Source organism: Cardiocondyla obscurior, linkage group LG17 (assembly GCF_019399895.1).
Source record: "Cardiocondyla obscurior isolate alpha-2009 linkage group LG17, Cobs3.1, whole genome shotgun sequence".
Classification (NCBI taxonomy): domain Eukaryota; kingdom Metazoa; phylum Arthropoda; class Insecta; order Hymenoptera; family Formicidae; genus Cardiocondyla; species Cardiocondyla obscurior.
The window spans coordinates 3,888,535-3,910,426 of record NC_091880.1 but is presented as its reverse complement, the minus strand read 5'-3'; the positions used below and the strand labels follow the sequence as shown (position 1 = coordinate 3,910,426).

The window sequence follows — 21,892 nt, the reverse complement described above, 5'->3', positions numbered from 1 at the left end:
AGCGGAGCTTGGGGAGCGGGGGGTGAGGGCAGAAAAGGGATGCAAAGCAGGAGGGGCGCGGAGAGAAGCGCGTGGAAATCCGCGGAGAGAAACGTAGGTGACAACTTTCCTCTCCGGCAATTTCGTCTACGAACGGAGAACCATCCCTTCCTTCTCGTTCATCCTCCTTTCTCGTTCCTCCTTCGTCTGCCGTTCGCTTCGTTCTCCACTTAGGTGCCTATCGCACCGAATCTCTTTGTATTCCCATGACAACGGGGTGGATGCACTCCAAGTGCAAGCGGATGCGCGATAATGCACAGGTCAACGTTTCGCGAGAGAGCGAGTCTTCGCCGAACGTATGCGCTTCTTCTCCTAAGCACGGCTTTAGAAATCACGGGCGGTCTATACGGAAACAAAATAATCCCCTGCCTATTAATAATTTTAACGGGAATAGATGGCGATTATTATTTTGGATGGAATAATGCCAGGGGATAGAGAAATTTCGTCAATTTGTATCCTCGGCGACTAACTCGAGCGAGATAATGCTATGAAGACGCTAATTGTCGCAGTTGCTGTCTACCAAGTGTCTAACGTTTTAAATTATTAAGTCATATATCTTAAAAGACCGAAATACAATTGTCGTAATTTTGTATAATCATGCCTGCGATATTCTATATAATTAATATAATATATCTATATAATTAATACTTAAATGACACGTATCTATATAAAGTGCAGTCTTTGCTTACTGTGGCAGGATATTAATTTAAAAATTAACAAGTGTAAGCCTCTAAACGTCTTTCGTGTCGCTTGAGGATTAGAAATCTTAACGAAGAGCAAAACGCCGCTTTCGCGAGCCAATAATGACACTTCCCAGGCGCAAAAGTTTCCTGGCGTCGCAACGCTGTCGTCGCCCGGCTATGTTTTTCCCACGCGTTTCGTTCTCGAAGCCCCGCAGCTTTACGGGCGTCCCCATCTCGCGGATTTTTCTGCAACCAAGGCGTCGCGACGCCGACGCCTTAGCGGCTAATAAGAGACGCCACCGGACCGAGACGAGACCGCTGAGACGCTTGCACTTGCGTCGCGACGCTTGCTACGAGCGGATCCTTGCTCGCGCGAGATGGCGAGATACAGTCATGTTCAAGCTTAAAGAGATATATCACTGCACGATACATAGTCATGTATATTTAAATACATTTTTCCTCACCTGCAAAACGAAAATAATTTTAATAAAAAATCTACAATACTGTTGTACTGAATAGTCTTTCGAAATAAATTTTCTACTTACGAAAAAATTCTAAGTTTAATTGTAACATGTAGTAATTAACCTGGCATTGCTCTATGTCGCCTGATAGTCTGGGCCGTCTGCCTTCTCCTATCCGTCTCCATCGTTTCTGCTGCACGACACGACTCTCGTTCGCGTAGTCGTTGCACTGAAATTATATTCGATATTAAAGTATTCAATCGCCAAGAAAAAGAGCGAAAGGGAGAGAAAAAAAGAGCGAGAGAGAGAGAGAGAGAGGGGGGGGGAAGAAAAAAGAAAGAGAGAAAGAGAGAATAGTGCCATACACATTTTACCTTAAGCTTTCTGTATTTCGCGAACGAATCTCCGCTTGCCGAAGATGGCAAGAATGCAGCCATGATCAATCTTAAAGAGATAGATCGATATATTTCAATGTATATTAAATACATTTTTCCTCATTTGCGCAGCGAGAAAAATTTTCTTAAAAAACCTGCCAATATCATTGCATTAAATAACCATTCGATATGAATTTTCTATTTTCGAAAAAATTTTATATTTAATCGTAACATATAAGTAACCTGCTAGGATTGCTCCATCGGCCGATAACCTAGTATAGGCCGCCTGCCGTCTTTTCTCCATCTCCATCGTTTCTGCCACACGACACTACTCTCGTTCGGACACAACACGGAAGGAAGCATGAACGAATATTCGAGTCAGCGCGAAATACGTAATCGTCGCACTGAAATTATATTTCATATTAAAGTATTCAGTCGTCAAGTGAAAAAGAAAGAAAGAGAACGAGAAAAAGAGAGAGAGAGAGAGAGAGACACAGAGAAACACCACACTCATCTTACCTCGGCCGCTCGGTATTACGTACCCAGATTGTAAACACGAAGTCACTGCCCGTGTTGCGCAAAGCTATCGGACGGTTCCTCCACCACTACTCGCTGTTTTCGACGGACCCTAGCAACGAGCGCAATTGTTTTTCTGCGATGCTTCGCGCACTTCTCCGCGAGATGGGACCGCCACGACCGTTGAGTCGCTTGGATCGCTCTGCTTTAATTGTCCGAACTGCTCCGCGCGTCGCCTCGCGAGCAGTGCTCGCGAGCGACCATTTTCGACAGTCACTTTTCGCGGCAACTTCACGCGTCGTGCATTAGATCGAGCGCAGTATGGCGACGGTCGACGAGTTCTTCAATCCGTGCGGCGTCGTGATACATACGGTGAGGTAATTATTTCTCGCAATAAATCGGTCGACGAATGCTTCGCGACTGCATCGACGGTTGAGGGAACGACGCGACGCAGATAAGACGCGCTTCGAGCTGGACTTGAAGACCCGACTTGTTTTAACCGGCGTGTGGCGATTGACCGTCGCCGGTCGCGAATTATTTAAGTTTACGGAAAACCACGGCGCGACTTACTAGTATTCTTTCCGGCGATTTCTGCGGGATTAGGAATTGCGTACGGTTAATTTCGGGCGTGTCGATGATAGGATTGCGCGATTTTCGCGACGAGTAGTTAACCGCGTATTCGTGTGTCCATCTGTGTCTCTCTCTGTGTGTGTGCCGGCGCAATGATGCGTGTTTGTTCGTGCACAACGATGGAGCTCGAGAAGTGGAAGGCAGCTGAGAGGGAGAAGGCAGCTTGGAGAAATCGGACGACGATAAAGCAACCCAAATGTAAGCTAAATAATTGCAGAAAGATATCTTTGCAAAAGAAAAAAATTAATAAAAAATAAAAAATTGCCAAGTACCCGTCTTTATAGTTTATATTTAACAGTTTCGATTTTGTGGATACGCAAGTACTTCCGTTCTTTTTTCTTAAAATTTAATGTTACTAAATATAATACAATTACTGTGGCAATTTTTTTTTTTCTCGATTTTATTCGCGTGTATTGTGTTATAAATACGGTTCAATTAGAATCTGAATCGGTGGCCGGGGCATAAATCGCCCTGTGCTCGTGGTCGTTTATTAATTTCTCTTTTACTGGCATTAAATCGAAACGTTTAACAGCTAATATCGATGACGCGATCGCCGATCGTAAATGTAACCCTGGCGATCGACAAAATGCTTCGTTTCTACACACAATCATATATTTATTAAGCTGTGCCAAGCTGCGGCAAGATTTATCTTCGGCTGAGGGAAAAGGACGTTGATTTAAGATCGCGGGTCGTCCCTACTCGTATTATAAAACGACGCATGCTGTCGCTCTCTCGCTAGTCCGCTCGCTCTATCTTCGCCGCATTCCCCTCCCGCCTCCCCCCCAATTTTTTTTCTCCCTGCATTAATTGATCCCCGGTGATTTATATAAACAGAAATAGATAATTACGATCGAAGGCTTCTACCTGCCGCTCCCGAACGACTTTATTCACAATTGCGATTTAATGATCTCCAACATCGATCATGCGAACAAACGCTACTTAGCGTTTATCCGCGCGAGAGAAAGAGAGCGAGAGTGAGCTTTAAATGAGCGCTCGTCCACTTTTTACGAGGCACTGTTTCTTCGTTACGCTGTTAATTTACATGTTTGCGGTAAGTGATTTTTCCCATCGCGGTGATTTATATTTGACGAAGTGCGCTACGCTGTGCACTTCTTTCTTTTTTTTTTTATGTCTCTTTTCTCCTTCTTTTTCTTACTCCCATTTTCTTCGTCTCCTTAATTACAGTCCCCGATTACGCAACTAGCACCGCTGCAGTGAAATATTCCATTCGCGCATTGACATCCGTCACGTCTCCAAGTCGACCGTTTCGTTCGTATTTTTATACCGAGCTCGTTGATCTAATTTCCTTAGGAAGAAAAGCCAATATCGATTGCGCGTTGCGACTCTTATCTGTGATTCATGCGCCGGGTGTCATTAAAAAAAACCTCGCTGAGCTTTCAACAATCGTGTAAATGTCGGGTCAGAATTTTTCATGAAATAATTCTTTATTTTAACCAGACTTGTCTGCATTATTCGTAATGACATTTGTCTCATCTTTGTTAAATAATAATTATCTACTTTCTTTTCTCTCTCACTCTCTCTCTTCTTTCGATATCGACTACTTTTCGCTGTTCTTAATTACATTATTTAATCATACCACCGGCTTTCTTAATTTAGAAAGGAATTATCTTGCCGGCGCGTAAATCATTTGTGATCTGTGTCCTACAATTATCGGACTGACGTCTATCGTTTATCGCACGATCGTCGGAATTGATATCGGCGCGAAATCATTACTACCCGCGAACTATATTGGCTGTAATTTGCGTAACGATAACAATCGGCTTTAAGTGGAACAATAGGCTGCCGTGACGATAATTAGTGCCGCGGACTGTCTGTGTCGTGATGACAATTGTGACGGTAGCAATAAGTAAATAGTAACATTAACAATGGCCGTCGATACCGCAATATTCGCGGCGGCTTGGTACAATTTACATTGTATCCGACCGGCTTTCATGTATTCGCGAATAAATGAAGATGTACGACGATTACCGGGAAAAACGGACGTGACGTGTGCGTGGATTAACCCGCGCCAAACTACACTACAAATACAGATAAAAATGATAATAATTCTTTATTGCTTCTCGATATCTACAACGAGCATGTGAAAGCATTATTAAGATAATTTTAGTCCTCTCTCTTTCTCTCTTTTATTTTTTTTCTTTTTTTTTAATTGGCTCAAACTTAAGCTGAGAACGTAACGATATTGCATTCCTTTAGTTTCATCATTTTACAATCTAGTTATTTAAATAAAAGGAAATTTAGTAAGAAAGAATAAGAGCGATAAATATGAGAAAGATATAGTTTTGTCCTAAAATTTCACGCATACGCAAAGTGGAATCTGTTCCATGTTTAATCGCCATACGTGAAGCACTTCGCCGAGCATTGTAAGAAATAAAAAGAAATAATAATAAAATAAAATAAAAAACGCGAGCAAAGAGGATCGATGATTCTCGTTTCGTTTTGTGAGACAACGCTGGTCAGCTTCTTCGTTTTACACTACTCACACATGCGGACGAGCAGAAAGTCGTATACGCCAGATTGTGTGCATATGCGAGACGAAACGCTTCGAAGGCGGCTCGACGACGCACAGTCGACCTTTATTGGAATATTTATGGCGCCTGGCTATACGGGACGAATTTTTATCGATCCGTTGTGTTTGCCGCGCCGTCGATACTGGGTTCGGGTTTCGATCTCGCCGACGGAAATCGCGATATTTATTCATAAGCTCCGGTTAGAACGCGCGCATCGCGCGCATAATAAAGCTCGCGGATTGCCCGACCGGCTGACGCTTCTCGATCTTCCGAAAGCTTGCTTTCGGGAACCTGACTTGAAGAAAAATAACACGGTAAAGAAATCAAGATTCAAACAGAGCCTTTAATATCGACGCTTGATAAACTGCTCTTTGCATTTGAAATCATAAATTATTATTATTTAATTCAGATCTATCATTTAGACAACTGATTGATCACATCCGGTGTATTAAAAAAGGATTCTAATTTTCTTTTTTTTTTTTTCTTTTTTTTCTTTTTTTCTAAGATATTTTTTTAGCTTATCGAAGTTATAATTTTATCGGCCATAACGACACCTTGATTTGACCGTACCATTGTATTTTTTTACCATTCCGTTCCTTCTGCTTTCTCACTTTTTGGCCTTTTGTTTTCCCTGCTGGGCAGTATGGTCCCTGTAACGCCCACAAACCTATTCTCGAATATTCCCGCCGTGGGTGTTATTAAAAATTAGGGAGCAGGCGTCGGTTGCAAGTCACCCGGCCTGAGTGACTACGAGAGCCGCTTACGTAATTAAAAAATTACAGGGCTGGTGTGCCCCAACGGTTCATGCCCCATCAAAGAACCGAGGTGAAGGAACTGTCGGTCCTATCCCGAGGGCGAAAACGGGAGTTCCTGGTTTCATTCATAGAATCGAATAGCTACGCGATGCTACAAAGTCCCTTTTAGCTTATCGTCCGTTTCAAAATTACACATTTCGGTAAACTATCTAATCTCAATTTGCATTTAAAATTCACCTAAAATTTTATAAATAATTATATGTCCGTAAAAAAAATCGAAAGATTTTTGCCACTCAACATCAAATGGCCGTCGGCCATTTTGCCGCAATACTTGCATCGTATATCATTTACTAACTGCATCGTAACGTTTCGCGTACGCGTAAATTACTCATCGCATCGAGGGCACATCCAAATAGAGGTGAGCGCTCGTCTGCGATTCAACCGTCAATAAATTTCCCGCTGATCAGAGAACCGGGTCAAACTTGTATGTGATAAAAAAAAAAGAAAGAAAGAAAAAAGAAAAAAAAGAATGAGGATTTAGCTTGCGCGATAAATGTTTTTCGCAAGAGATCGATTTCTCAACCGATGCCGGGCGAGCTCGATTAATCGTTTATTGATCTATTAATCAAAATTATAAATTACATTACAAATTGCAGCGCGCAATGTTAAAAGAAAGAGACGAGCGCTACGTAGGCCTTGCGATCGAACGCGGAACAGCAAAGTAAAACGTACAAAAACGTAGAATCACCGCACGCGTGTCTTCCTCGCGGGCGCAAGCCGCGCAGGGCAAATCATCCCGGCCAATCCCTTCATCCGCGATACTCTAATATCGGATATGGCAATAAATTACGTATCGACCTGGAAGCGGGTTTTCACCCCTGCCACCGCCGGGCAGCCCTTCGCCTCCGAGACGGCACGAAAGAACGTCCACCCCCTCGTGCCGCGCGGCTGGCGTACACGAGAACGGGCGGAGCTATATAATCACACTTAATGACACTCGATACGAACATGTAACATCGGCATTGCGCGAGATACTAGAACGATAAGGGACGTGTTTCGGACCGCAGGCGCGCTGTTAGTTCCCCGAGACGCGCGCCTCGGTTAGGGTGTTCGTGTAACCTACGCGTTACCTCTTCTTAGGTTTCGTCTCCTAAAATGCATACATAAAGGTCTCGCGCGATACCCTTACGTACGGGCGATTTAACCTTGGAACCCACGCGAGGGGTTAGCCGTAACCCCGAGCGTTTTCTTTCGCGCGGTCTTTGTTACCGCGTTACGTTCACACCGTCGAGGCTTCAATTCGGAACCACGCTATGCGTTTCTCGCGTATATGCTCGTGTCAAGCGGTTATCTTTTAGTGCTGACTCCGTGGAAATCACGATTATACAGATTCCGGAATTAAAAAAATCGACAACGTATTTTTAACACGTCGCTTTTAGAATTCACATTCGGACGCGGCGGGATTTCAGCGACGCTGAAATATATATCTCCCCTCGAAATAAAACGATTTGACATATAAAAATAATTTTGTCACTCTGGTAATAATAGACATTATATTAGAAATGCATGAACCGCGGTGCTGTTTTGAGAAAAAAAAAACGAGAGATGTTCGAGAACGAAATTGAAGCGAGAAAGTCTCAAGATAGAGTTCGCGAAGAACGGACGCGCGGCGTTTTCTATATTAGCATTTAGTCATTACCTTATCCGATTGATCAGCCTGTACTGCGGCGTATCGAGCTTGTATCTCCGTTACGTTCTCCGCGCCTTCATTCGCACGCAAACGATTATTGATGCCTCGCACTGTATATCACGAATGCACCGTGATCAGCGGCACGATTTGTCACCCCTGTTTTTACTTCGAAATTAGTAAACAGCGAGCCATACACGAAATGTACTTGTCGCTGCATTCAATCGAACGGTTCAGCATGCGTTAACGCAACCAAAGCTGCGAGTTTAAAATCTATAAACGTATTAGGGAAGAAAATTAAGTATTAATTTTTTAAACAAATTTTGTACGTCCCGTAATCTCTTAATCTTCAAGCTTCAATATAATCGGATTGTAAGCTTCCACAAGTTTTTTTTATTTTATTTATTTATTCTTTTTTTTTTTTTAAACATCCGCATTGAGACTAGAGGCAAATCCGGTACCGTTAACGAGCACATAAAAGCGAATGACATTCTACTCGGCGCTCTGTTCCGTCTCTTTTTCTTTCTCCCTCCGTTTCTTTCTTTCTCTCTTATTTGCCACTATGGTGTCCGCTTTTCTCGGCGCGCACTCTCAGTAATTCCATTTTACTGCATGGCGTACTTGACACTCGGAGACACCCACCATCGGACCGGTTCGAGACCACACGACAGAAACGTCGCGCCTGCCACGGCAGCGTATAACGTAATCGGCTCGCCGGAATTTACTGTAATCTGGAAGCTGGGGACGATTATGATCACCTTAGCTCGGCAGATTAAGGCCGTTTGCCTCGCCAAGAAGAAAAGAGCTAGGGGACCACCCCCTGCCTCATTTCACTCACCTCTCTTAATGCTCGCGCCGTACTTTGTCGCGTCGCGCGTAAAATTAACGACGACTGCATTCGTTGCGATATCGCGGCGGAGGTGTGGGGGAAGAAGTATTTGTATTTATTTCGTGGCGATTACTGAACGGGGAAGATTTTTTTTTTTTTCCTTTTTTCTTTTTTTTTTCCGCGTAATAAATTATCTTCGCACCTTGCGTCTGGGACGGTATCTTGCTGCGTCATGGGTGGGAACGGTGTGTCTTGCTGGGAGTTACCTCAGGTATAAGAGGAGGATCTGTCTTTGAGAGACTAGCACTCGATGCTCGTAAAATATTTATCGTTAATAATAACGCTGGGGAGCAATAAAAGACCGTGACGGTGAATAGGACGGCGACACTTCGGGATTTCTACATTCAGCTGCGATATTTCTTTAATGCGATATCTATGAATGCAATTTTTTTTTTTTTTTTTTGGAATCGTTGGTGCTGAGAATTTTGATGATAATAGAACTGTATACATGTGATTTGTTGCAAAGCTGTTTCGTATTATTTGAGAGATTTAATCTATTTCGGAAAGTTAATGTTAAAAAAAGCTTTATTTTAGAGTTAATTCTTTATTTTTGGTTTTATTGCTAATGTGATTGATGTGATACGAGAGTAACAATTTCTCTGGCTGAAGTTTTATATTATTAAAAGAAATAATTGATCATTACTGTACTTCATTGCTGTTACATAAGCTTATTACGTATTACGTCTGCAATATTTTAATATTTTCCTATAACAATTAATTTAATTTATAAAAATGTTACATAAAGACAACTCGTTCTAAAAAAAAAAAAAAAAAATCAACAAGAGAAAAACATAATAGATTACTTCCGGAAAATCTTTCAAATTAATACCGGTACAACTTTTTCACTCGCGTTTCGTGAACTATCCGCGCTTTCGCAGACTCGAGGGAAAAGTGAATCGATCTCGCTTGAAAGATCCCTCTCAACGTGGCCTACTTGTCTAGCACGATCGACAGGTCGGGGTACCAGTGACGTCATCGCCCTTTCGTTTTATCGCGAGTTACGGTCGCGGGCTAGCGGAAGGTCAGGGCTACTCTTTCTTTCTCTCTTTCTCTTTTTCTCTGTCGGCCCCCGAACGATTCCGCCGACGTATGTGCCGTGACCATGCATGGCCGTATCCAAGCTCTCGGTGGTGACTACGCGGAGGCTCCATACACGCGAGAGGCCGGCGCGTGTGCACGCTCACGGGACGCGAGCTTGTCCGTGTGCGCACGTGGTGTACATACACCTAAGTACATAAGTATAGCCATAACCGCCAACTTCGTGAATGGAGGAGCGACGGACGATCAATGCCCCCTTACGTTTATCTACCGCCTTTATGTGCGTTCCGCGCGCTCTGTTCCGCAGCCGGGCTTTCTGGCAGCGTGACGCAATCAGCGACACGGTCAAAAGCGCGATTTTTACAACGTCGGAGTATGCCGCGGGAAGGATGTCCTCCTCGAAATGAAGCCTACGTGGTAGTAGATACAAACCCGATACAGATTAAGTAACATCTTTTATCGCGATAAGCGAAGCGTACTGTCCGGACCAGTAGTGCAACAAGCATTAAATAAAATATAATATTAAAAAGTTTGAAAAAAAAGGAAGAAAAAAGTATTTAAGATTTTTGTAAAATTGAATGAACAAAACTTTCAACAATACTAAAATCGATAGACCGGTTATTATTAGGAATATTATTAGGAATATTATTAGGAATATTTGATATACTAGTATGGAGGAAAAATTATTTAAAAAAAAAATAAAATAAAAGGAAAGAGGAAAGGGGAAGAAAGCCGGTTTAACAGTGGCAACGTGTTTTTTAAAACGTATTTTAAAAGTGATAAGACGCTCAGAATAGTTTTTATGTATATGACAGTCTCAGCAATACGTGTATTCTGCATTCTTCGTCCGTATTAGAGGCAACGCGGTACGTTCGACCACATTGAACAAACTCACTTGAGAATGTGCGGCTATAGACTATTGTAGTTTATATCTTCGATCCACGAACAGGATTACCACCCTCGCGGTAACTGTACCCGTGCGCTTATAAACTATTATTATCTTACGGTCGACGCACGTTTATGCACTATGTCGCAGTTCGTCTGATCGATGCTTTATATTGTTCTGACGAGAAAGGGTGCCCGCAGGAAACTCGTTCGAGTTACTTAAACTTCACGGAATAATATCGAACCGTCGCTTCGCGATAGAATCTCATTAATATCGAGAATAAAAGCATCTCAGCGGAGAAATAGAAAAGTGCGGTGTCGCTTTTATCGTTTAATACATACTTTATATGATTATAAATTATTTTATTTCGTCGGTAATGAGAGATCAACTTATTTAACGTGAAGGTCCTTATATTGAATTTTGAACACTTACGCTATTCGTTAAGAATTTAAAAAAAAAAAAAAAAATTGAATTTTGATACGTGCGATTGTGTGGCGCACATCAAATCATTCGTGAATGGACAACGGTCAACTGACCGTGGTTACTGTTGTATTGTCCTGATTCCCAAGTTTCCCTGAGCTAAGGACAGGTATTTAGGGTTCTGTTGTTGAACGAGAACTGACCATTCTATCCCGATGCCCTATCAGCTTTTACCACCCTACATGTGTATAGTACTAACAACAGATCGCACACACTTGATAACCAAACAGGTTCAACCTGTCATATAATTCCAAATTTTGCAAATGATTTAAAGAGCATTATTTAATGTAATATTTATAAAAATCATATTAGAAAAAGTACTCAAGTTTAAGAGGAAAAAAAAAAAAAAATTAAAGTTTTTTTTTCTTATTTAAATCCGTGAAAGATAAATTAATTTATTTCGTGTACCGCGTGACATACATGCACGAAGGATGAAAACAAACTTCTCGTCGTGAATTAACGGAATCAGTCTCTACGTTCGAATTATACAATTCTGTTATTTTACCAGGAAGAGGCATTTCTCCTTTTTAGTCTTCACATAATCGCGCGGTCGACCTGTTCCCATAGTTTCGTGCTTAGGCACTTTTTCGAACGAGGCGGTTAGTCATTAAGGCTTGGCGTAAACGCAGCACACGAGGACGAGTCTCTTCCTCCGTGACTTCGGGGTCCTTACTTACGGTCGACTATCGCGTGGTGGAGAGACACGCCGCGCCGGAGCCATTCTCGGTCCTCTCGGGGCCCACTCTCTAATTGCGACTAATTTCGTTAATTACCGTAGAGGCACCGCGTAGGGAGACCACTAATTCGAGGGTCCAACATTGTGTCTAGACCTTAAACAACATTCGCGGATCCCGTAGATCGGATCGTCGGCTTCTTCTGTTCTTTCACCTATACGGCTCCACCAATTAGACGGTCCCGTCTCATCCCCAACATTTTTGCATCTCCCCACGAATTGGACTACGAATTAGACCGTTTCCGTTTCTGTAGTTAGTATATGTTTAGGGAGGCATTAGCGACGGCCTCGTTTTATAATCTCGATTATTATTATTATTATTTTCTAATTGACTGTTAACGAGTACTTAAAAAATATTTGAAGAAAATGTGAAGCACGTTTAAAGTTTTCATTTTGAGATAGAAATAAGTAAAATGTAGAAGTTTTTTTTATCTAATATTTTTTTTTAATTTAATTTTTTTTTATATTTAAATTTTGTTAATTTTATTTATTTATTAATTTTTTTTTTTTAGCAGAACCTTAAATATTAAATAGACATGTAAAGGAATTAGACATATTATTTGAATGTATCAAAATGTTAAAATGGTTACCATAGCAGTGTTATATTTTGGAATGCTTAAAGAAAAGCACGGTGTTACGCGAAGAAGAATGGTCGGCAGCCCCCCTCGTCGTCGATATCGAAGAGGGTTGCAATTCGCGGCGCCCGGCTGTCTGGTAGATCCGGTTTCCCTCTCGATTCAAAAGTTATGACGTGGACGAGAGTGTCCAGTCGCTGGGCATGCCTCTCTTCGTTCTGCCATTTACTTTTTCCCTTCCACCTTCCTCTTTCAGTCGCAATGTAGCTTTCGTTAGAAAACCTCCGAAGGGTCTTCATTCCTGTAGAAACATCCGAAGAGTTACTTGAAGACGAACGAAACGGACCCACGTGTTTGTTTAACTTAAGGTTAGATATTACGGATATAATTCCTTTTTTACCAACATACGATCCTGCTATTATCTCAGAATGAGACGTAGGCTGTTTGTGATATGAGAATTCTTATCACACATTTTCGCGTCTTATCTATCTGCTTAAATTTTTGCATCGTGTATTCTGCATGCCCTAACCGTCGCGTGCATCGCGAGAATTGTCAAGTGATCGAGCCGAGAATGCGTTCTTTGAGTTCTTGAGGGACTCAAACAGCCCTTCGTTGAAGCGTGCACTCGATGCACACGCGAAGTGCCGCCGGGGGTGAAATGTGCACGCACGTGAACCAGACAATTTCCCACCGTATCTGTCCTTGGGGTGGCACCGTAAGGGTGAGGTCAGGTTTCGGTCTGCTAAGCGAGCGTGGAAGCACAATAGAATTATGTTAATTTTTTAAATATACATATTACAACGGATAATAGATAGTATTAACGAACAAAAATACATTCCAACTAGTTACCTATGTTTTTCGACATACTACAAAGTTTCATGAAAATTGATTAAAAAAATTTTAGGGCGGCAACTAATTAACTTCTCGTCACATATAAATTCTTGATACCGAAAAAATTGCATAAACGATGCAAGTAATATTCGTATAAATAAAATAAAATCCAAAAGCCATAAAAAAAGAAAAGAGCTTTCTACCACGTAGCAAGTTTTTGTGTACATTTTTTGGTTGCTGCGTCACGAAAAAAAAATTTTGTCACGGTTTTTTGTTATGTACCTGCCAATTAGTCCTGCACAGTTTCGTCCGTCGAAATTTCGTAAGGGATTAGAAAAACTCGGGGACAATGCAAACGATCTCATAAATTATACGAATTCTTAGATGCATATGTTTCTACGTTCTACGTTCCGTTGTTTCTATTTTTTCGAGTTTTGTTTTAAAAAATATGAACTTACCATATTAAAATTGATTTGAAATATGAAATATTCAGATCTTATCAGTACAATGTAATTACAATGTAAGTGCAATGTAAGTGCAATGTAAAAGCTTATGCTATTTTATCTAATTCCAACTACAACATCTGTAAAATAAGCATAGCGTGGTACAGAAATTTTCACCATTGTTATACTAGCGACTCTTTCAACTTTCTTGTGTTGCATCTATGTTGCTATTCATCTCCATCTCTTTTTTTTCTTTATACAAGTTCATTCTTTTCGTTCCTTCGTTTAAAACCTCGTTTCCAAAGATACTTTTTTTTGTTCCTGAAAATAAAAATAGTTAAAAGAATGGTCAAAAAACGAATAATGGAAAATTACATTTTTTTTTCTTTTTATTGTTTTCAATTGAATTGTCCTTTATCATTATATTGAGTAATATATAGATTTACCGGAAAATAAGTCTATTCATGAAATTTTTATTTTCTAACGGACAATATTTTATAGACCATGGTTGTTCATTTGTGCTATACATAAATTAACTACTGACCAGCTGTATTTATTTTTTCCTCCTTTTTACCTAAAAAAAATAATAGTACATTATTCATAGTTTTACTTACAAAAACTTATTCCTTATAATTATAATTTAATATATTTAAATAATTTTAAAATCAGTTTACTTGATTCGTTGTATTAATATAAGACAATTACGGGTGGGATGAATCAATTATGCTTTCCTTGCGAGAACTTGCCAGCGCTGTCCAGAACATCCGATATCTTAGTTATGTTTTCTTATTAAGAAGATTAATTTATTCACAGATTTCGATTATCGGTGGTACTTCGATTGGTACCAAAGTATCTCGTGCGCACGTTACCTCCTTCCAAAAGACTTGACAATCTCGTACTGTAGCACTAATAAAAAAAAATCGAGAGAAGAAACACGCGATTAGCACAGGTTTCGTTATCCGCGAGAGCGCGGAACACTTTTCACGTTCGCGCCGGACCCGGCGTCTCGTCGGAAGGAAATGAAGGAGAGAAGGAGACGAGAAGGAGAAAGAACTCCCGGCGAATTCTTCCGGTCTCGCGACGCAGCTCGCGATGTCGTCGGCGTCTCCCGCGCCGGTCGGAAATCCTGGATCTCGGTACGGGCAGACGATACGTCCGGGCGCGCGAAAACGGCCGGCGGTGCGAGCGAGATGGGAAAAGTCGGGGGCTCTCCCGCCGTCTCCGGCGAGGAGAGGAAAGTTTACCGGAAAGATATCCGGGAAGTTGCAGGCCGGCAGGAGAGAGCGCGAAGCCCCGACGCGCGCGCGACCGCGGCCAACTCGCGCCTCTTTCCTTAACGCCCCTCCACTATCAAACGCCACCAGCGTCGTCTCGTCGTTCGCGGCTTCTGCGCTGTCGCAACCGAGTGCCGTCTTCAGGGTTCTCCAGCTAGACGCGATACCTCGTAGTAACGCTCGGTTTTACTGGTGTTGGAGAACTGTGATACAGTGAAGGTAATACAGAATGGAGGTGGTAGCGCGAACGAGGTAGGGATGAGGGTATTGGGTGGTGGTGGAGGCGCAGAGGCATCGGAAGAGTGGTGGTGCCCGCGATTATATCAATATAGTCCGGGCTGCGGGAAACGTAACGCTGGTTCCCCCGCCATCGTCGCAGCAGGGTCCAGCATCCAACTCCACCGGGCGTTGAGCACGCCCATTCGCGACTCCTGGTTGGTTACGCCGCTTTTATCGTACGTAGGAACCTCTGGCGCGCACTCGCACGACGTGCATCGAGAGGGAGAAACCCGCGGCAAGTTGGGACTATATTGCATTAGTGGCGGGAGCATGCTCGCTTCCTGGGGAGGGGTGGAAGCCGTCGGAGGGGCGGGGAACTGAACAGTTCGGCAGCGCGAGCCGACGTGGGCACTTCGCTCTGTCCGGCCTTTCCTTCATTAAAATATTATATTCGTGCGTGTAGAAGAGAGGAGAGAGCCGCGGAGCCCCGGCGAGAAACCCTTTTGTCGCCGTTATCGCGCCACGTACAACGCACTTTTACCGCCCCTTCGTCTAAAACCTTCTCAGAGGGGCTGCTTCGCGCGGACGTAACGCGTCTTTTTTTTTTTGGTTCGTTCGTCGGCTGGTATTATTGTGAAGATATAAGGAAACCGAGGAGATACTTGGAGGACCATCTGTTAGAAAGACGAAATTTCATTAAGAAGAACAAAAGCAAGAGGAATACAAAGAAGACATTGTTACGAAAGATACAAGTCAGTTCACGGACTATTACTCGCCACATTATAGAAGAAAGAGCAGAGAAAAGAATTATCTTCGACATCTAGATATACTGAGCAAGGGGGCAGGAAGGATTACTCATATGTGAACTGATCATTGGCTGATGCATGGAGAATATAAACTGGTACGATTCGAGCGACTTGGTGGCTCGAGTGCCGGAAGACACTGAGGTATTAACATCGTGGACCATCGGAGGACTAGATTGACCACACGTTTACGAAGCAATCGAACAAGCTATGAAATAAAAATACGAATCTCCAGAGTTGAATCTCGTGGAGAGAAATGTTATCATAAGATGTTATTGCCGGAGATCTTAACGTTCTTTCTCACCATCTTTCGCTAGTTAGAACAGCATCACGCTAGATAAGCTTGGCCAGGGTATACGATAACGTTCAGTGAATCGCTACTTTTCGTAATAATTTGCAAACGTAACGCGATAAAAAAAAAAAAAAAAAGTTCGTCGACGTCTGCTGATCGGGACAACGTCGAGTACGGTACATAAATCTAGCACGAGTACGGTAACGTTTAGTGAATCCGCTACGTTTGGGTAATAGTTGTTAAAAAAAATTTCGTCGGCACTCGGTGTTCGGAACAACGTCGGGCACGCCACATGAATTTAGCGCGGGATGTACGATTCTAGTGTCGAAGGATCAACGTGAGACATGTCGCGGCGTATATCCACAATTCTCGTAACGTGCCACGGAGATCCACGGATGTTCGGATGGTAAGCTCGCCCATCGGCTCGTTTACCGCCCCGAAGACTGTGTGTTGTGCTTCAATATCGTTCCTCTCTACGTTCCTATCGCGCTTCCTCCGTCCGTGGTTCCTCGACTCGCGCAGGATACCTAGTGGAAACTCGATTGAAAGTGAAAAGTGCTGGACGCTGTTTCTTTAACGAATTTGCTAGATAGAACCGGGGCAAATAATCGCTTTGTGCTTCGAGAGAGTACAGTGAGAGTCCAAGGGTGCACAGTGCAACTGCCGGCTTAAGGAAAAATCGAGAGTCCGGGATATGAACCCAGGTACGTGAAGTAGCCTCTTCGCGTTATCATCGTTGCAGTGAAGCGCAGTGGTAGCCGCGATAACGATCGAGAATTTCTTTTACCCGTTTTTGCAATAATTCAGTGAGTTGATTTCACGATCGGTGCGGCCAGGTGTCGAGTGCTGGGGGTGTTTTTTTTATCTCTCTTTTTTTCTTTCTCTCTCTCTCTCGCGTGATAGTTTAAATATTCCGATCGAGTGAAATCGCGTGGGAAACGTAATTCTGCACGCAAACTTTCTTGGTGATCGTACATCTCTCCCAAAACGCGAAGTGGTCTTACCTTCGTACGCAATTTCTTACGATATCAGGCAGAGAATCGAAACATAACAAAAACCGAAGTAATTAGGTCGAATAAACTGGATCAGGCTTTAAAATGAAAATATTCCGAATGTTCGAATGTCCTCGGTATCGAACATGTTTTCAACTTCGACGTTCTGGCGACATCGATGCGAAGTAAACAGTGCGCTATTTTCGGTACGAATTCGTGTGAATAAAAAAAAACCGTCTTCTTCTCATATTTGCATCATGAAAAAGTTTCTCGAGATCACTCGCTAATTAGATTATAACGTAGAAAGTGCCGTGCTCGCGTAGTTTCAGAAGAGTTCAGAAGAGAAAAAAAAAGAAGAAGAAAAAGAAAAAACCGCGCGCGATTAGTTATTGCGTTTAAAGAAAATAATAACGTTAACTTTCTCTTTTTCCGCGGCTGATATGAAGAGATACAGTTCCGCTGAAACATAGCGCACGTTGAAATCGTGTACGATATAGATTGTGATTCCTTTGGCGTATTCAGCTAGTATGTGTCGTGCGAAAATTTGAGCAACGCGCGAAGAGCGTCTTCTTCTTTTTCTCCATCCCAATTCAGCCGCCGTAATTGGGATTCCCTGTAGTTACGAAGTTACCGTATGTTGCAAGTAGCAGGCTCTCGGTAAAAATTCAGGAATATGTCGCCGGCTTTCGCATCGTTTCGGTCGAGCGTGTTACAATTTCTTTATGCCGGCTGGACATCGGCGTTAATAAACCTCAATTATATTCCGCTCGGGAAGATTTATCTTGGATATCAATCATTGACAGCAAATCGATTGCTTCGCGAAGATAAATGAAAAAAAATTATTTAACCACGACAGATACCGTCGAAACTCTCGAGAACGAAAACGTCACAGGCGCTACTACAAACTCTGACTTTTTTCTTCTCTTTTTCTTTTTTCTTTTTTTTTTTAAGTGTATAAAGTATGTATTACCAATGATTTGTTGTTTATATTTGACACGTTGCATTATACCGTAATGTGTGATTCACGCTTAACGCTTGCGAGAACGCGCGGCTTGTATACGAAAAGATCGGGATTCCTTGTCGAAAAGTACCAGACATAAAAAGCACCGACGAGATTTGCGCCGGCATTTATGTGGCGAGAGGAAACGCGTGCGACACGCCAGATTTCGATGCCTGCGTAGATAAGAGAAACCGGTGTCAGGGAACGTCTGTTGGCGCTATACACCCGCCCACTATTTAGATATCGTGCTTTTGTTTGCTTTTGTTTTCGGAAACGTATCTTCTGACACGCCGGCCCGAAAACGCCGGCGGATGCAAGACATTTCGACAACACCGTATTCAATTTTTATTCGCTCCGTTCTTTTTACACCCGGTGCCAAGTTAATTTAAGTATCGCGACGGCATCAGCTGCCTTTTATACAAAATATATTTTAGTGGGCGTATGCATTTACGTGCAATTAGGAAAAGTCATTAAAATCTTCTACGAATTCACCTGTTTCCTTGTTTTCGAGGTAGCCGTAAAATATCTCATCGACAGATCAACGGATCTCGAGGGGCAGAAAAAGAAAAAAAAAAGGGCATGTCGCGATATCTGTCCGAGATTTATCTCGCGGGACGGACCGAGTTTAAATTAATTGCTACCAGCGGGAACGAGTGCTTTTCCGGGCCTATCGCCGGCGATTAATGAGACTCGCGCGAGCATGGGATTTTTCGTGAAGAAAGAAGCCGGGCGGAGGGAAGGGAGGCGAGAAAGCGAATTCATACCATCGGGGTCAACGGTGTCGCGTTGCCGATACTTCTGCGGTACGTTCGCGATTTATTCCCGCGCCTGCTATCACGGGATACAACGGCTTGCCGACGACTAATTAAACGCGATTGATATACACGAGGAGTTCGCGTTGCTGGGAAGCGTAATTGCCGTTGCCGGAGGCGCGGAATGAAAATTACGAAAGGCAAAGAAATGCGCGAGGAGAGAAGGGGGATTTATCGCCGGCTTTTTTCTTTTTTTTTTTTCTCCCGTTCACCGGCGATTATGATTCCACGATCGTGAGAAAATCGCTACGCGGCTGGAGCGGGGGAGGAAGACGGGCGGCGGTTATTGATTGTAATTAATAGTCGCGGGCGAAATTATTCGTCGTTAATCGGCGACAGTTACGGCGAGGCGCGACGTACCCGCGCTATTAAGAACGATATTTCTTGACGGCGTTCAATCGCGCATTACAGGCTCCGCTTATAAAATTAATCCCGCGACAACTCGGATAGCGAGGTGCAACATCCGCGACTCGTACGTTTGCCTAATTGCGACCGTCTCGTCTCGCCTATCGACGGCAACGTGTTCGCGACTAACGGCGGTGGGTTAAATTGAACGAAATTAGTCAACCTGTTATGCACCGTAAAGCAACGCGGTGCTGGTTGAAATATAAAATTAATTTTATCTCAATATTACCTGGTACGCTTAATGAACCTGTTACGTTTCCTATCGATGACGTAACGAGAATTATTAAATACAATTATATACGTCTATAAATGTGTTATAATTGATAAATTCGTGCGGCTCAAAAAACCAAAGATAAATAATTTGAAATGGTTAATCGGGGAAAGTAATTTTCCCTAAAAGAAAGGTGTAACACTGTCGGTTTTTATTTCGCAGCGCCTTGCGTCCGGTTTTCTAATATTGCTGCAATTTGTTTACCCGGTTGAGGAAGGGGCAGGAAGGGGAAAGGGGTAAATAGTTCCCCCGGGGCTAATTAATTACGACAACGCGGACGTGTGGGGAGTACTAGCTCGCTCGCTTTCTCTATTTCTAATTAGACCGAGTGAGCCCAAACGAGCATGCCAGGGTTTTTTTTTTTTTTATTCATCTGCGGTTTCGCGATGTCGATTATTTCGCAAATACATTAATCATCGCTCTCTCGCGAAATAGTTGACGCTGACGGTTGACCGACGATGGAAATAGCTTTATAAAAAAAAAATAAATAGCGTGCCGCAAAATAACTCGCGTTATCTCATGCTTTATTACTTGATCAATTATTCTTGGAACAAATATCTGAAACGGTGATTTGTCCACTTTCGACCTCGCGATGTAAGGATCACGATTATCTGTAACGCGACGTTAACCTAAAGCGCATCTCATTGTCAGCGAGCACAAGGCGATCGAAAAGAAATTTTTTGATTGAGATTAAGTGACTCGTTTCGCCAGAGCGGCGCCCGTCTCGCAGTCGAATTCGCGAAAGGCGTTTAACAGTCGGCCGTTCTTGCGACGATAAATCATTAGCGATTGGTGGACGGAATATATATCGCGCGGGGGCCCGTTATCACCCGCGGTTTGCGAACCGCGACTTCGAGCGTCTCGAGGAAGAGGCGGCCGGGCGAACGGCAATTAAAATAGCCATAATTCATTATCTCGCGTTTGTGTAACTTGCTTATCTGAGGCTGGCCGCGGAGGCGCGAAGCTCGCACGACAATTAAAACGCGCGTTAAAATATTTTTCTCTCTTTTTTTTTTTTTTTTTTTTTTTTTACACCCTACCGGCCCTTATCGCACGGAAACCCAATCGCACGCGCGGCTGTTAGTCAACCATCGTTTCTCTCGGTCTCAAGCGAGCGACAAGTTCGTCTGGCTGGCGCCAGTCGTCGAATCCGACGGACACCGTGCGTTGAAATCACCACAAAATTAGTCTCTTCGTCGGAAATAGCGAGCGAACGCGTAAACGTCCTAGCATGTGTGTACGTATTTTTAAAAAATTCTTTCTATCGTTACGTTTACCAATAATTTATTTTAAGCCGTGGTTTCAAAGAGAGATAAATATGAAGGAAAATAAATGCGCAACGCTTTTTATCGCAGCGCGTTATAGCCGCATTTTGAACGAACGTAAAGACAATTTAATACGCCGGGCGCAAATAATTTTATGTATTACTTTAAGAAATCGTTAAAGTATAACGCGATCGATTTACAGCGCGCACTCGAAGAAGAATTTGCCATTTCTGACGCATCGGTTTCCACAATGCCTCCTTCGAAGCTCCCAAACATGATTCCCAGTGTCGTAAACCTTTACCCATTTAAATTTCACGTCTGTCGATTTCGATGTAAAAGATTTCTTTGGGCCATCTTTAATTTTACGAGCCGTTTGATTGTCTGGGACGCGAGTCTAAAGACTCGCCCGTCAAAATCTTCATTCGGGATTTAACCGTGATCGCGTACCTACCGTCCGTTGCTTTTGACGACGATTCGAAACGTAATCCTGTTATCTCGCGCGATCAGGCTCCATTAAAACGACTCTAGCTACTTTCTCTATCTGAAACGATCGGTCGTTTAATGGACACTCCGGATCGGCGGATACCGCGAAGAGGGAGGGAGGGAGGGAGGAGGAGAGGAGGGCCGGTTTCTCGATTCGCGCTGATTCAATTAAAAACGAGGGCGTCCATTCTTCGGCAATCGGCGTTTATCGCGTAGCCGCGTTAATTGACACGACGGCCGTGATCGTCGGCATTAAGCGGAGAGAGAAAAGAAAAAAGTCGTCCGAGTCCGATCGAGTCCGCGGCAACTGGAAATGCCTACGTGCGGCGATACGCCTCGTCCTTAACGCTAACAATGCAGGACGTGAATTATGGTGATCACTCGTCACTGCGCGCATTCTCGGCGAAATTCTCGAAACGTGTACTTGGCGTGCGAGAGATAATTGACGTATACCGCTTCGCTAAGAGGGAATACGCCGTTTTTTTTTTCTTTATTCTTTTTTTTTTTTTTTCTCTTCGTCGACTG

General features: G+C 43.1%; 1 protein-coding gene and 1 long non-coding RNA gene across 10 annotated transcripts in view; one reads left to right on the top strand and one right to left on the bottom strand.

Moving 5' to 3' along the window:
- Zfh2 (Zn finger homeodomain 2) overlaps nt 1–21,892 on the top strand; it is a 326,804-nt gene that overhangs the window by 181,828 nt on the left and 123,084 nt on the right. Inside the window, exon 1 of one of the 9 annotated variants that reach the window (XM_070668242.1) lies at nt 14,812–16,843. The exons of the other annotated variants lie outside the window; for them this stretch is intronic. The gene's annotated coding sequence lies outside the window, so the exon portion shown is untranslated. Of the gene's footprint in view, nt 1–14,811; nt 16,844–21,892 lie in introns of those variants that run through there. 9 annotated transcript variants of the gene reach the window in all.
- Nucleotides 12,028–14,784, bottom strand: LOC139109300 (uncharacterized). The gene is made up of 3 exons (XR_011546818.1): nt 14,226–14,784; nt 13,998–14,125; nt 12,028–13,872 (listed from the first exon to the last, which is right to left on the bottom strand). It is a non-coding gene; the product is annotated as an uncharacterized lncRNA (long non-coding RNA).